A 15,272-nucleotide genomic window follows, 5' to 3' on the forward strand; every position below is an offset into this window, starting at 1 on the left:
CAGAAGCACGCCTCAGCGTGAACGCTCGAGACGATATTAACGATGCTGGTTAACGCACTATCGATACTGGATAACGCGCTCTAGGCCCACCGCCACGCAGACGGTAATAGCAGGAGTTCACCGCAGTTATAGCCTACAGAATGTAAGACTGTTAGCTCGGTGGCACATTCTCCGCTCTTGAACCGCATAAACTCAATGACTAGAGTAGTCAAATGCTAAATTAGGCGTGAAGTAAAGCCGCTGTTCAAGAAAGGGGTTGGTAGTTGGAAAGTAACCAGAAGTCTCGGTGAAACTCGGGAACATTGGAACACCACCTCTTTCCTCTGGTTGGGATGGAGCAGCGAACCATCCATTCAAGGGTTCGACATGTGCAACTTTGTCGACGTATAGTTCAAGCGGAATAGGTTAATCTCTCTCGAAACCGCTCGCAGGCAGCCAGTCGAGGCGACTATACGGCAATGCAATCAGCCTGATGCCCCCAAAAAAGCCGCTCGGCGCGCTCATTGCGCAGGTATCCTGCCCCTCCCTCCGTAGCATCAGCTGGCGGATCGCACTAACGACCTGCCACCATCACAGCCCAGCCAGAACGGGCTATAATACCTGCTTCCGAACGCCGCACAGCCGTGTCCGTGAAAGCGCTGTTTCCACGCAACGCCCGCTCCCGTTTGCAACACCACACGCGCCGGCAAACCCAAATGGGTTGCGGCTAGCAGAAGGGTGCAATGTTCGGCGGCGTTCGTAACTGCCTGCCGTCGTGGTGATGCCGCAGCGACTATGCATAAATCAGATACACTGGCTCCCGTTTCCGTTGAGACGTTTCTACTGGCGTCACCGTGCGAGAGAGATTCCGTGGCGACCGGAAGCTGCAGGTCCTGGGGGACGCTTAAACGCACGAACCGTGCCAGATCAGCCGTACGGCACCGTGGGGAACCATCATGTAGCGCCGGCGGCTAGCATCCCAGCTGTGTGCTTTTGTTTTTCTAGTTCTTTTCGTGACTCTTCGCCCCCTCTTGACTCGGAGCCTTTCTCTGAGCCCTCTTATGTGCGTTTGGTAATTTCGCTTGCTGTTTCGATGTGTTTCTGTCCCTATACTGCTGTCTGATCCCAGGCGTATGCGCTCGTCGGCCACTGCCTATGCCACCGGGCTCAGGGGCGCATAGCTTTATTGTGCAGTGAGGCGCCAGGGTGTCCTAATCAAGAAGACAGAAGTGAGCCTGCCACCTTCGTAATGTGGTGGTTATTAATATATTCGCTTTAAGAGAATTCATGGAAGCTTGCGAAACGTGGAATTTTATACAGGCCAGTGTCAGCCACGTTCAAGGACCTACGACTACAGTTGTCTGGTTATTGAATTAGTCTGGTTAACTTTCTAGTTCTTGAAATGCGATATTCCGTATACCTATGTCCGTTTCGTAGGGCCCCATGTGGCCATGCTAAGGAAACGCGCGCAAAATATAGCGATTTAAAAACAGCGACGCTTCATCTCACTACAGAGTTACAAACATTGGATTGTACTGAATTCTGGGGTTTTACGTGGCATAACCACGATTGTGGGTTACGAGGCACGCCGTAGTGGGGGACTCCGGATTAATATTGACCACCAGGGGATCTTTAACGTACACCCAATGCATGGGACACGGGCGTTTTTGCATTTCGTACCCATCGAAATGCGGTCGCGGCGACTGGGATTCGATCCCCCGACCTCTGTGCTTAGCGACACAACACCACAGCCGCTAAGCCTCAGCGGCGGGTCGTTGCAAACATCAGCGATCTGCATAACGGTGCATGTGGACAGGAGCACAATGCTGTACTTCACTGGCTCTTAGATCATTGCGCCATGATAAGCATATTTCACTTTGAATAAAGTGCGGGAGGAGCATGCCATGATTATCAGGAGGATTTTATTATACATTTGTTTATTGTTGACGAATGAGCGTCTCCACTCGTAGCCGTGTAGGGATGTCTATGGTTCAATAGGTATAGCGGTCGCCAATGTCCCAGTGAAGCCGCATGTTGCATATGGGATGTTGCAAAAAGTAAATAGAGAAGCCAAAATTCCAGTTCGGAATTCGGTCGTTTAGTTGCGCAATACCCTCTGGACCCCAGAAGTGCGATTGCGCGAGTCGAGAACCTCGTTGGATTCTCAGAACCTCGCTTCATTCTTACCCTATTTTATTTGGTGATACTTTCTTTACGCAATCAGTTTCAAAATCATGTTAGGATCTCGAAATTTCTTTCCAGAACGTTGGGATATGGGGTTTAAGAAAGAAGCGCGCACGTGAAGAGAACCTTTACACTATACGACGAAAGCCGTATGTGGGAAGATTTCTTGGCCTTGTAGGCAATGGGCGCCCGGTGCGGGTTAGGGGCCACAAACTATTTTGTAAGAGCAGTGACGACTGTCACGAGGCAGAACTAGGATATCAAATAGAGGAGGAACATAGTAGCAGATACGAAGTCCATCCAGTCCACTGATGCGCCGGATGACGCTAGACGTGGCGAAGCGTTATAAAATGACGTGTTTGCAAGCTTTCCCTGACTGAATGTCTGCAACAGTGATTAAGTTTGCTGTGAGAAGTGACAATTGGCATCCAAAACTGTCATATTTGTCCGATGGGAACAATATGGCCATACGATAAGATTACAATTTGATAGAGTCACCTCCGCACTCATGTACGTCAACGTCATTAGGTGACGCTTTTGTTGACCTTACAGTGGAGATCATGGAAATGCATTTAGATCGAACCGGGAAGTATGCTCATTCGACTTCCATCGCAAACTCATTCCTTCTATTACATTGCCTGTTTACAACGTGCAATATTCATGCATGCCCACTCCTTACAGATAGTGTTTATACCGTTCAGGGTCACCTCACGCGACTATGTGGCCTAAGAGAAGTGCTGTTTTCGTGGTCTCATCGAGCGGTGCACGCACGGCGTAAAGGGTTTGTAAGTACGCCACGAGAGACCATGGTGAGAAGTCCGCTTTTACACTTAAGGCAGCAACGCGCGGTGCTGACTTCGAGCGAACACGAAGCCCACCTGAGGAGAGGACGCATTGTGCTCGCATCTTGCTCCGACTAAACGACGCTCCTCTCACCTGTCGTCGAATGACTCGCTCGCAGATTCAGCGACGCACTCAAACGTCAGACAGACTCTGAGAAGCGTGCAGGCCCACTCTAACTGAAATCTGGCCCACGCGGAGGAGGATACTGAGGAAATACTGAAGAATTGCTGGAGAAGTAAAAAAAAAGTGTAAAACAATCAAAGAACCGAGATCGAAAGAGCACGTGGGAGGAAGGCCCAATGGCTACACAGAAGTCGGTCCTTATGTCTCTGCAATCACAACGGTTGTCTCTCAAGGGGGCCTTGACGAAGGCTGTTAGAAAGGCAGAGAGAGAAAGAAAAAGGAAGAAATAAAAGAAGGTGGAGCGTATTCTTTGTACGTGCCTCGACTGGCGATGAGAGCTTTCGAGCGTGCCCGGCTCATCGCGGCCATCGGCTCTCCGTTCCTCCTGTGCGCAAAATTCTATCACTCGCTCAATCAATCGGAGGAATTGCTTCCGATTCACGGACGATTTTCATTTGCCCAGAAGACGAGGGGCACGTGCGTGAGAGAGCTGAAAGAGGGAGAGAGAGTCTTCGAGACTGAGGCCTCCCGGTGCAGATGGCTTCGATAGAATCGCGGGCACAGTGGCACCGGGCTATTTATTCTATGACTGGTCACGCTTGAGCGATTTTCATTGCCTGAAGCATTTGCCTGCTCCCTTCGAGATCGTAACGTTTGCTTTCGAATGCTTATGCCTTCCCGGGCATTGACGACTGCGTGAGGAGTTAATTTAATGCGCTATTTCACGTCACATGGCCCATCGAAATAAAGATTTAACTCTTTAAGTGGGGTTGTAGAGTTGGTGACACTGGAATAATGGTTGATATCAGAATATCATCAGCAATAACGTAATATTGTTTATGACACATGGTTAGGATTACCGAGCTCTGCAAAATAAGGTAGTGACAAAATGAGATATGTCCGACTTCCTTTTTTTATTTACCTTCTTCTATTTATTTCAATTTATATATTGCCCATTTCATAGTGCGTCAATGCGTTTCTGTAGGCGCAGTTGCAAACAGCAGCTCAATAGAATCTGTACTTTGTTCAGATATAATCTTACGCCCAGACGCGTAATTGCGGATTTCGTATTAATTGCGAATAACAATAAAACTGCCATGTTGCGCTACAAAACGTTTGTCTTTAGACAGCCTATGGTCACATGATATAGTCTTTGCTATAGACCACGGTGCTATAGACTTGCTCCAATGATCGCTTAGTAGATAACGAATTGAGTGACGATAAACCTAAAGGAGGATAAGAAGAAAAAAAGAGCGAAAGACAGGGAGGTTAGCCACTGTAAGTACCGGCTGGCTATCCTGGGCTGGCGAAAGGCCTGAAGGGGATAAAAGGTGATAGAAATAATAAAAAAATAAACCGAGAAAAAATTCACACAAACGGGATGCGACATGCTGGAACTATCAATGTCGGTCGCACAATTCATAAGTCCTTAAGAACCTTAGCAGAGCATTTAAGGACTTGAGTGCCAGAACCCGCCTGGACCAATGTCGTAGAACTTTTTCTTCCGTCAAGGCGCGATCGTCCAGTTTCTCGAGCGTGGTCGTGGACCCTTTCTTGCCACACTGTAACGAGGACAGTCAAAGAGGATGTGCTTGATCGTTTTCTTGCAGCTACAGTTATCGCAAGCAGGGCTGTCGGTAATTCCAGTGCGCAAGGAATAGGCCTTCGTGAATGCCACGCCGAGCCACAGGCGGTACAGAAGTGTTGGTTCCGCTTGTGGTGTATCTGTTGTAAGACGGAGTTGCAGACGCGGATCTAGACTGTGGAGACATCCGTTGATAAATTCACTCCTGTTCCACTAAGTCACTGTAAGCTCGCACGTGAGTGAGTAAAGCCTTGTGGCTGCATCTGTTCTAGACAGTGGTATTGATATACTATAAGTGGACACCATAGTGGGCCAATCGGGCAACGTCATCCGCACTGTCATTAGCAGAAATTCCGGAGTGACCCGAAGTGCCCTTTGTCCGGAGTGCCCGTTGTCGATTGCGTGGTGGTTAATTAGTCGGATGTCTGCGACTAACTGCTCATTAGGACCTTTATTAAAAGAGGACAGCAGAAACAGGAGAGCTCCCTTTCGGTCCCAAAAGATGGGCAATGACTGTGATGATACGTGGACAATTAACTCCACAGCAGGACGGTTAGCTTGAAGTTATGAAGCCGTCGATGATGCAATGTGAGACGTCTTGATTTGGATGATGGGTTTCGCGGGAATTATCACTGCTCCAGCTGAACTTTCGGTGGAATAGGTACCGTCCGTGTAAATGTGGAGGCGTTCACTACGCTTTTCATGCAGGAATAAAAGTATGGTTTGTTTGAGGGCGAAGGATGACATCATCGTTTTCGTTTTGATGCCGGCAATGACAAGAAGGGCTAGGAGCGGATGCAGGCACCACAGCGGTAGAGGTGGTCATGCTGCAGGCGTGAAATTCGACGGTAAAGTTCATGGTTGGTGGCGATAATGCTCCTAAGCACTGAACGAGGTCTAGCGGCAGGAAAGGAGGCGAGATGATGCGATGGAAGTCGGGCGAAGTGCCTGATTGTGCAACCTGAAAGCTACGGCTTCAATGTAGGCATTGATGAGGCGGTCATGCGCGATGGCTGTTGTTGCTGCCATGAATGCACACCTGGGAAGGCCAAGAGATTTTGGCAGAGGTTGGGCTAGCACATATTAGATGGCACGGAGGTTGGACCTACCAGTCGCACCCAGTACAGACTAGCTGTAGCGCAGGAGACCCAGGAACACTGCGTTATAGAGTTGGAGCCTGGCCTTCTTAGTATAGTAATGCGGTTTTTCTTGAGCACGTATAACTTCTCTCTTTCGTCCAATTAGTGGCACTTGCAAGACAGTGCCTGTCTGTGTACACACATGTACAGCTATGGACAAATTTGATTCGACCACCGGCGCTGAGGCTGAACTGCATCCCAGTGAAATCTAGCAGCCTCGGGGAGACTCTGCAAATTGCATCACGCATGCGCGCAGGCCGTCGCTGATAGCTAGTTCACGCATCTAGATCTGTGTATTTATTCGTGGATCGTCGCATCATCTGCAGCTTCTGCGGCTGAACACTTGCTACCATGATCGCACAGATAGCATAGCTGTTTCTGCAGTTCACATGTGTCAGACACGCAATCTGCGAACGATGCTACGACCTATGAATAAATAAAACATATTTGAAGGTACGAAGTGGCTGTCATCCCCGGCCTGCGCCGGGCCTGATCCACTGTTTAGTTTCTTCCCGAAGCTGCTAGGGGGCACTCTGGTGCAGTTCTGCATAATGTCCCTATATAAGAAAAGTACCGCCATCTACTCTTTCCTCCGCCGCCTCCTCTCCTAAAGCGCTTGCTTTTTTTCTTTACTTTTTGCTTGCGAAAGCCAAGTCGACGGTGGCGCACCTAGAGAGTCCACGTTGAAGCTTTCAGGCCGGGCGCGTGCCGCCGCCGCCGCCGCCGCCGCCGGCGACTGCGGCTGCGCAGAGGGCTTTCAACATGGCTCTGAGGCGGAAAAAAAGAAAATATAAAGAAATGAAAAGCGCGCGCTATCATCGTCCAATCGGAGATGCGGGAGAGAGAGAAGCGGCGTTTATCAAAGGATGGCGGTACTTTTCTTATATCGGGACTTTAGTTCTGCAACGTGTCGCATGTTCCGATTACATTTAGCTGCTCCTCTATTTGATTTCGCGCTTGAAATGCGTGTTCATTGTGGTTCCTACAAATCAATCTGTTCTTTTAATCAGGAGTTTTATATGCCGACATTTTGTTTCTACAGTACAGAGTGTTTTCTGTGGTGAAAGAACTTCAGTTGTGGGTGGACAGTGTAGGGATTACCAGTTCTGCACAAAGGTGGGATCCGAAACTAGTCCCATTGCTCCCACGTCAATTTTTGGGAGTATAATGCTTTATCAATCAATTTATCACTTTTCAACAATGTCTTTAGTAAGGCTTGTTATCTTGGAGCACTTGGTAACCAATGGCAAGATTTCCGATCGCTTGTCGCCCCCAAACAATCTTTCTCACTGTTCTTTCTTCTTGCATTTACAGGTTCGCCACTAAAAGAGAGGAGGATCCAGTGGCACGCAACCGGGGCTTGCTCGCACAGGTAAGCCAGCTGCTCCCGAAAACATGCGCTCCAGTATTGTAGCACTGACACGCGAACGTAAAACATGAGACAGTTTCAAGATAATTGCCAGCAACAAGAGCACTAAACAGCAATAATAAAGGCGAACAGAGCGCCTACCACCGTTAAAAGGGCCTTGAAACTTTTTCGTAGGGTTTACTCGCTTTTTTTTGTTTGCTAGCCTCACAGGAAGGCTTCTTTTTCTCTCGTGCCGAAATCGCGTGACAAACGGATAGTTTAGCCGCTGGCCCAACAGTGCATTCACCTAACGAGTCAAACGCTAACCCCGTAACTCATATTTCACGCTTACTGCAAAGTCTCTTAGATAAAAAGGCATAAAAGTGGTCTTTCGCGCTAGCGCGTAAAATAGTTTCCAAGTACAACAAATGATTGTCAAACGAACAAATTGCCAAATCTTGACTGGGAGCTTACCACTGTCGTGGAAAAGAAAAGTGTACAATCATTGCTCTAGCGGCCATCGTCTAATAAAATGTAGTCTCTTATGCTTCTGCCATCGGCCTTACCGGTTCCTTGTTCTCTCGCTCGCCGAATCACGCATTGTTATAGTGGGCCTAACCTCGGTCTCTATAATTGCATTCTACGGGTACTAACACATGGTGCAGAAACTTGGAGGTTAACGAAGAAGCTGTAACGAGAAATGTTAGGCGTAACGTTAAGAGCCAGGAAGAGAACAGTGTGGAACATACAGCAAACGGGGATAGCAGATATTCTAGTAGACATTAAGAGAAAATAATGGCGCAGACCTGGCGGACCATTAGAGTTACAGAATGGATGCCAAGGGAGGGGAAGCGCAGTCCAGGACAGCAGAAATCTTTGCGGGGTGATGAAATTAGGAAATGTGCAAGCGCAAGTTGGAATCAGCTAGCGCAAGACAGGGGTAATTGGAGACCGCAGGAAGAGGCTTTCATCCTGCAGTGGACGTTAAAAATAGGCTGCTGTTTCTGCTGCTGCTGCTGCTGATGATGATGATGATGAATTTTATATTATTTTACCTCGGTTGTGTGTGTGTTTGCCAGGGCCGGCCTATCTTTGCTATGCATCGTTTCTGTCTTGTTTGCTGTTTTGTTTGTTTGAGCCGCAATATGTTTGCTGTGTACTGTTTGTATAAGAATGAAGTAGCGGGCATCACCCGTGATGCTAATTGTTCCTGCACGCAGATTTATTAGTAACAAAAAAATAACTGCTCATATTAGAATAATGAAATCTGTTTATAATGAGTTAGTCATAAACAAATTGGTAAGTTTGGGGGATTTTATTCAAAACGAAGAGGTTGCGGAAAGAATTAAGCAAGCTCTTCTACTATGCTTGCACCAGTGCTTTTGAAAGTACAGTATTCCCTCGAGCTGAACACAAACCTTAATCGTGAGTTTTGTATTTGTACTTGAATACCACCCTGCTTCTTGGATTTTAGTCTCTGTCTACCGCATCTATGTTTTGAAACCAAACAATTATTTATCACGCCTAAGCACGTATACCAGACAGAACATTGTTGCCGAAAGGTTACCAGTTACATTAATGCGGTCCATTGTGAACGCAGATTTGCCGAATGTTAACTTCGAGCAGCGTGAACGAACGAGGACAGGGAAAATAAAATAAGCAGAACAGGTTTGGTTTACTTTGGTGCCTATATGTATAGCACAACCCACAACGGAGGACTGGCCATAAATCGGGCGGCAGTTGGTAGAAAAGGGAAGAATGCTTAAATAGGATTTTCTTATTTAGGAATGAGATAATAAATGAATTCTAATCGTTAATGTCAATTTTCTTGTTAAAGTATCATTAAATTTGAAGTTTATATTTTTCTTTTCTTGTTGAGGAAAATAAAGCAATAAAATTAACACGGAAGTCTCCTTGTTTCCCTTACAAAATTAAATATAGCATCACATACGTTCCTATTGCAGTGTCCTAGTGCCGACGCCCCCAGAGAATGTATGACAGGTAACGTAATGGCTAATTCAAGTTGGCGGAGGGGACCTTCCAGAAGTTATTTTTTACGCTCAGTGAACCTACTACACTCTAGAAAGAAATTATTCATATTTTCGGAATCATCACACTAAAACACTGAGGGGGAGGTGTCACACCAGACCTATGGGAATAAAAATCGAGCCTTGGTATTCGGCAACGCATTCGCGTGAATGAAACTGAAATTTTTCTTGTTGGACACCATCTGCTGTGCCAAGAAAACCTAAGGTGCTGAATATAGGTGTTATTTAATACGCATGGTTTAGGCATGTTCTTCTTGGACAGAACTTTTTTAAACCTTGCCGCTGTAATGTGTGACGAAGGTTTTAGGATCCTCAGTACCGGGCCTTTAAGTTAAAACGATGCCGCTGCCAGTGCGTCTGCTGACTCGTTTAAAGCGAGTCCCACGTGCTCTGGCACCCCTACCAGATGGATGAGGCGCAAATAATGGAGGATAGATGAATGGACGACGAGCGGTGAGGTTGTTTTCTCCTTCGTGTCTTCGTCCCTTCGCGCTGCTTTAAGTTATAGTCAACAAGAACCAACTATCCCAAATCAAGTTGTTGCTACTGCAGATGTGTCACATGTCGCCTTCTCTTCTATCGACACGGGCAGTAGCCGATGTCGCCGACGCTCCGCACAGAACGGCACGCATTGCGACGCTTACGCCACTCGTACGGGACCTCCATTGCCCATCGCTGTAGCGTACAAGTCCCCCCTAGTTCTCGCGAAGCGGTCGGGCTGCTTGGATGAAGTCCGTCGCATCTAATCAATCGGCAGCGAATAATAGAACGAGGGAGGAGGCGCACACGCACGCTCGTGCTCTCTGCTGCATCGAGGTCAAGGCCGACGAAGCTGCCCACAGTCGTCGCTTGGCAGCTCCGATACTACAGAGCGTTTTGACGACGCATTTTCTTCGGGACAGCCAACATTAGGCGCTTTTAATGGTGCCCACCGATTTATCAATAACAGTAACAGCGGCCGCAGAAGCGCAGCCTCGTGGCCTGGCTTCACTAATTCTCCATTCGTATCGAGCATTGCGGTGATGAATTGCCCGACAGGTGCAGTTATTGGCTGTGATGAAACAATTTGATGACATGGTGGACGTCTGCCTTCTGCACGGTGCTGTTAGAATGAGGTTGAAAGAAAGGGAGGCGAGGGGGGAGTTGTTTTTTTGAACAGACTTAGCATCATAGTAGTCTTTTAGTGTGATGGTTGTGCGGTGGGTAATTGAGGAAGTTCGATTTCTACGTGTGCTTCGCATGCATGATTAAGAAGGGGCCGTGAGGCTACTTACCGAACGGCTAAAGAAAGAAGCTTGGCCGCGCGGCATTCGCATTTATAATGCGTGCGATGAGCAGATGTGTTTTAATTCATTAGGAACGTAGCGAATAAATTTTTATAAATTTATTTTAATGAGATTTCCAACTGTAGTGTGTATTATGTAAACTAAGCTCAGTATGTATCTGCGTCCTGATCGAAAATCAGGCCAGGTGAAAATATTACGCAAAGTGTCGTGTGTTATGAAAACCAAGACCGCTCTAGGTATTTATTGAAACGTTTAGATTATACTGCTTTATTTTGATTAGGGCGATCTTAAATCTAACATAAGAGAGGTCACGGGCACACCTATACCGCAAGTTGAGATTAGTGGTTCGGTCTGGTTTAAGGTTCTATAACCAATCGTTTACTCGCTGTCTTACGGACGACTTCTTGACTGGTAAGTATTCCTTGAAAATCTCGCTGTCTTAAAAACTCTTTTGTACAATAATTGATCAGATCAAAAATAATTGCAGTGCGTGTACTTAACTATTTTTTTTTGCTAGCACGGTGAGAAGTTAGTTCAAATCGTTTTATTGGTCACCTAATGAACAGCTTTCCCAGTTAGATATAAACAGTGAACTGCAGAAAAACAAAGCGTCAACTTACACATACTTGCATTTCATTTAGTTGCAGGGATGATCACGTAAGAACAGCGCAATCTTGCTAAGGTACGCGCCCTTATTTTTTACGGCCTGCATCGTGCAATGCTTAATCCCCGAGAGATACCATTCTGCCAGTGAAGAATCATCCATTCGGCCCTGGTGCCCGAGGATGTTACCGTACTTCATTTTGTCTATAGATTCTCCTACAATGCATGCTCCCCAAACCGTTCGTCGGCAAAGCACGGCTACGGCTGTGCCGAAAGCGCGTAGCGATTTCCTCCGGAAAAGTCATTTCTGCCAGGTGAGGCGATTTAATGTCAGCCGTACTTTCATCACATCGCACCACATAATTCTCTGCCGTTCTTCGACTGGCTTGCCTTCCCTTGGCGTTTGTACGCATAAGATGCAACCACCGAGCTCCATAGAGAGGTAATTGGAGATCGCTGGGAGAGGCCTCCGTCCTGCCAGTGAGCATAAATGTGCTGCTGCTAATGATTATCACGTTGACGACGACGAACGTTACGATTCCAATTCCAAAGGCAGCCACACGACACTTTTCATAATAAAGAACGCAAGAATACAGAATTGATAAATCTTGCAAGCGGCGGATATTCATGGCCGTATTCCTGAGAAATACCGTCGGCCGAGTTTTCGCGTTAAAGCTAGCTCTGGTGCAGTTCTCTGTGGCAAAGCACAAAGCACGCTTTACGAAAATGTCCGCAGCGATGAAAAAAAAGAAAATGCACTTTCACGCACAATCGATTTTGAAAGGAGAAACAGATTACAGTTAGCCAGTCAATAATAATAATAATAATAATAATAATAATAATAATAATAATAATAATAATAATAATAATAATAATAATAATAATAATAATAATAATAATAAAACACGAGACTATAAGGAGACAACAAAAGATAAAGCGTCAACCCGTCTTTAAGTGCGGTGAATCAACGAGCGAATGAGTAAGAAGGAAAAAAGGGAACAAGCGAGCGTAGTTAGTATTAGTTTTCGCAAATACAGGCAATTTTTTGTGGCTTACATTTTGGAGCGTTTACACACTAATAAAGATGCGGTACATCTTAGGCAAGTGTCTAATATGAAGCGTTCATAAATTGCGTAACAACAACGCTGATGTATTCGTGCAAGACCTCATACATTCCTATGACGCACGCATTACCTTCCTATAGGGAGAACGCGCACACAAAAATAAAAAGGTAAAATGGGCGAAGAAAAGGCAAACCTTGCTGAAGGGAACGGGGGAAACGCGTTTTCACTGTGTTTTACCATAGCGGGACAAAACTTTTCTTGAAGCAAAATTCGTGTCTACAGGCGATGTTGGGGGGGAACAGGGACCGAGTGAGTGGGAGGAAGACAAAAAGAGTAACAACAAAGGAAAAGTGATGAAGTGACGAGCATCGTCCGCGCCGACCTCTCACGTGCTCTTGTAACACACCGAGATGGGAAGGAACGCCCCGTGGTACACGCTGGCGACTTTTGTCGTATACCGCCCCTGCGGGCGACAGGAACCACTGGTGCTAACCGGATGCAGTGCAGGTTACACAACAAAAACAGCGTCAAACACTTTCACCGAACTAAATAACCCCCATGAGAACCGTACACGCGAGAGAGACGCGGGTAAGGGAACTTTTAGCGTTGCGTAAGAACAGAAGGCATTTTATTACTTTTTTTTTTTGCTCCACCGCTTCGATTTTCCCATCTTTTTCTATATTTAGGCCGCTATACAGCCGAGTAAGACAAGGAATCAGTGGAGGCGCTCGGACGACGCAGTCGAAGCCATCTGCTGCCAAGCGGCGACCTCCTCCTCCCCCAGGCCAGTAACAGAGTCGACGGCGGCCAATGGGGATAGTGTGTCGCCTGATGACGGACGAGGTCGCGCAACGACCCACAGGAGAGAGCTTAGGCAGAAATGGACCTTCCTAAGTGCACACCCTTGTCGCGGGGTCCGCACGACGCGCAGTGGCCGCAGTTCCCGAAGACGTAAATGCTTCGTCTCTTCCCCAGAAAGAGAAAGCGGCGCCGAGAGAAACAGTGCCGGACAGAGGCGCGGCGGTGGACACCATTTTTGGTTGTTTACTATTTCTTTGACGTGTTTCCTTTGTTACCCTCCTCAAACGCAGGCAGCAGGAGCAGCGAGAAACTCCGCAACACCACTACTGCCACCGCTGAGAGTGAAACTCCTTCTGGTCGCGTGGTTCTAAGGAAAAGCGTGGTGGATCAGTATCTGAGAGTCGAGCAGCGAAGAGGATGCAGTTGAGGAGGAGGAGGTGGAAGGAAAAAGCAGTGAGGGTAGAATGAAAGGCCTATGTTACTCGGTGTAAGTTCTAATGAGCCGAAAGGTCATCCGTAGGCGTTCGTCCGATTCGTCGGAGTTCCCAGCGGCGTCGAGTACTCCGCTGCCAATGACCACGTGGGAAACGAAGCAGTAAACAAACAACCAAACAATCAAGACAGGCGGAACCTTGAATGAGGAACGGACCGGCCTTGCGAGGGCAACGGCTAGATGAAATCTCGCGTATAGAGCGATCAGCGTGAAGCATGAACTAGAAGTGTGCGTTAGAAGTGAACGAAAAACAGTGACTGCCAGCTCCGAGGAATAAAACAGCAGCTAGCCGATGTGAGACTTGCGGGTTGCGTCATTCATTGAAGGCTTCGATGCTGATGAGATTTCGCAAGTCGAGCTGTGGAGAAAGGGAATGTCAGCGCTGAATTAACGCGCCTGTCGGAACACCGGACGAAAATGGAGTAAAAATTTGCGAAGTGAAATACAAGCCCGCTTATACATGCATGTAAAGACGGCGTATACAGAGTGGTAAATGTGTGCGCTTTGTGCTTGCGGTAGTCTTTTGAGCTAGCAGTCCAAGCGAGTTATAAATTGGAAGCGAAATTGTCAATTTCGATCAAAACACGTGCATGCATTACTTTTGTGAGACGAAACGCGCTATCACCAAGACCCACCTTTAAATATATATGAAAAATAAGTGTTTCGCAGTAATTGCTTTTGTGGGCGTCTTGACTCGCTTTCATTCGCAAGTAGTAGTCGTCGATGGCAATGGCCGTGCCTGTCAGAACACGTCAAATACGTATGCGCTCATCCTAGTACTAGAAGAGAAACTGGCGCGCGTTGGTAGGAATTCCTGTTTAGGAAAATAACAGCGCCAGTGTCGTGTTCTTCTTTGCCTGTGTCCTTGTCTATCCAGCGCTGTTATTTTCCTAAACATGAACTCAACCTAGTAGTTCATTGCCCTCCGGTAAACTGCCACTGCCGGTTAGCAGTGGAACTTTGCAACCGCCTCACGCGCCTCATCCGGCCCTCATTAAAATCTGTGCTTAATAGTTGCACACTACTTGTGTTTATTGGTACTCAAAGACATGTATTGCGACAAATGCAAAACTTCTGCCACCGAGAACCAATAAATACGGAGCTCCGCCCATGCGACTTCTAAGAGCACATAAGTCATGGCATGCCTCTAGGAGTACTTAGCTAGTGGGACCCTGCCAGAATAAACGCAATCGAGGGTGGGAGTGGTAGTATCCCAATGACTGCGCTTATTGAGACTTCACACGAGTATTGGTATGCTCATGTGAAACGGTAATTGTATTGTAATATCCAAAGAAGCACTGACTCATTCAGGACACAAAGAGGAAGCAGAGGATGAAATACTACCGAGGCACAAAATTCATCCAACGGAAAGGAGATGAAGTTTGAGAAACGGTCCAGCCTCTCGAGTTTTGAAACGTATTGCGATCACTGCTTGAATTTGAGCGAAAGTGCGATTTCTTTTGATTCATAAAATGGATGCAACCATGAATATTTTTGTTTTCGCTATATCTTCATGATGTCCACAGATATACAAAGCACTCCGACATGCCGGGACGCAGTAGTTAAAACTTGGGGTGTAAATGCACCGAAGAAGCCATCACAGCTACGGAAAACTTTCTCGCGTGATGCGAACGTCTGCAGACTTTTTTACGTCGGCAAGAAACTACACGCCTAGCTCAAGGAAGACACGCCGACAGGTTCGCAGCGTAAGCAAGAGTCGGGCGCGAGCTGCAACCGCGAGTGACGCGTCAAACATCATTCCGAAGTTGAAAAACA

General features: G+C 47.0%; 1 protein-coding gene across 1 annotated transcript in view; it reads left to right on the forward strand.

Moving 5' to 3' along the window:
* The window catches only part of LOC119455534 (uncharacterized), a 189,190-nt gene that overhangs the window by 68,467 nt on the left and 105,451 nt on the right, over positions 1 to 15,272 (forward strand). The window contains exon 2 of the mRNA XM_049669029.1: positions 7,168 to 7,225. The gene's annotated coding sequence lies outside the window, so the exon portion shown is untranslated. The remainder of the gene's footprint in view (positions 1 to 7,167; positions 7,226 to 15,272) is intronic.

The sequence above is a fragment of the Dermacentor silvarum genome, chromosome 6 (assembly GCF_013339745.2).
Source record: "Dermacentor silvarum isolate Dsil-2018 chromosome 6, BIME_Dsil_1.4, whole genome shotgun sequence".
NCBI lineage: Eukaryota > Metazoa > Arthropoda > Arachnida > Ixodida > Ixodidae > Dermacentor > Dermacentor silvarum.